The sequence below is a fragment of the Chaetomium globosum genome, genomic scaffold, assembly GCF_000143365.1.
Source record: "Chaetomium globosum CBS 148.51 scaffold_3 genomic scaffold, whole genome shotgun sequence".
NCBI lineage: Eukaryota > Fungi > Ascomycota > Sordariomycetes > Sordariales > Chaetomiaceae > Chaetomium > Chaetomium globosum.
The window spans coordinates 2,884,386-2,886,286 of NT_165978.1; positions in this window are offsets into that span (position 1 = coordinate 2,884,386).

Genomic DNA, 1,901 nt, shown 5'->3' on the forward strand with positions numbered 1-1,901 from the left:
GGGACTTCCCGTATCATGGCAAGCCCCGTCATGGAACAAGATTTCAGGAACTCGTCAGTGGTGTCTTGCGTCTCAAGAAACTGCGAGATCCAGCCTCGAGCCGGCGCCAGCCAAACTTTTTGCAAGGGGTGGGTGGGTGGACTCCGAAAGGTCCGCTAAACCGAAGACAGGAACACCCTTGCATCCAAGAATGGCGAAGTCTCGAAGGCGGGGCTCACCCCACAGTGCCCATCCACTCCGAGCGCACATCACATCGACAAAACTTCTCCGATCTGAACACGGACCTGAACACGGTTTGTTTGCCTGCATTAGCAGAGTGTCTCCACAGTATGAGCAGATAATCTGCCCATAACTAACCACATAGTACACAGTAAGTTTTCCCAGGCGCACACGCAGTGGTATCGAATCTCCCATTTTGCTCCATCGCATTTTCCTCGAAAGGGTCGATTCGGGGTTTATGCACGTAAATGAGGAGGAGGCTCACCGGTTCGGTCGACGCAACCCTCGAAGGATTGGACCTGTGATGAGAGCTGCAGTTCATTCGGGCACTAACCAGCAATGCAACCCTGTGGTTGGATTACCATCAAACCGACCCCCCGTCTTTGTTTCGGGTCAACGTGCCTCGAAGCCCTGCAGGGCATTCGACCACGTCTGAATGCGAGCCGTTTGAAAGGCTGCGATGGAAACGCCACATTCCGCCTGTGGTGAAGGGGCGGCACACATTCGAGCCGAACAAGTCTTGCCGTCGATAACCACCATTGCCGATAACTCACTACTGCAGTCTATCGACGCGTGTATCGGTCCGGCGTGGTGGTGTGCTCGACGACCTGCGATGGGGACCGGTGAGAGGTGAGCTCTTTGGGGCACTAGAGATTGTATCCACCGGCCGCCACACCATCTCATCCAAACGCGCAAGAGGGGAGATACACCGGCTGCATCCGGCCCCGAAGACTTGGTGGCTAGAGAAAAAGAGCCATTAAAGAGCCATTGGCTTTGGTGGAACCTGCAGGAGGAGCTGAAAGGGTTGTGGTGCCGAGGCTCTCAAGCGATTTCTTGCGAAGCTCTGCTCGATGATGACACTATGACTATGAAAGCACCCTCCCTAGTAGGTCAACCTCCTATGGACAATGTCCACCCCAAGTGGGCAACTGAGGGGCATCGTTATGATTTTCCCGGGTACGCGATACCGATTACTTCACGTTTGACGGCGTCGCGGGTGACCCCAGACAAAAAAGAGCTTGGCACCCAGACACACGATGAGAACAGCCGAGCGTTTCGGTGCCTTCCCAGATGCCGTACCTTGGCGATCTTGGCTGTTTCCAAAGCGAGCAGCAAGCTGACAGCCAACGTCTGCCCCAGGCACCAGCATCAACCACGCGGCAAGCTCAATTTTCAGCGCTACCCTCGCAACAAGGAGGTCGACACTCGACAGATTACTACCGACGAAAGGGACTAACATCCGGGTTACCACACAACAAATCCATCCGATGGAGGACTTGGTATGTTCCCCGACGCATGGAGGATCGCTCGGTCCGAACGGTAACCGGAATGGGAAAGGATGCTTGGTTGAGTGCGCAACCACTTCGGGCTCAGCTGCTTGAGACTCGCTGGGCGAAGGGCCCAATTTGATGGGGATAATTTGCGCCCACCTTCTTTCGCTTTCCGGACCAAGTTCTGAAACAAGCCCGGTTCAATCGACGCCTCGGTCCAGTCCTCCCAGCGATAGACAGCTCACACACAGCTTGTCGAACAAGATCCCGCCGTCGCACATACTGTGTGCATAGGGCTGCGGGAAGAAACCGCCGACAGAGGCTCGCGCGCGATGTGCAATCGACAGCCGGGAGGGCCATGCATGCAGCATCCACGATGCGAATTGCGGCCGCAGCCGTCGCGCGCCTCGA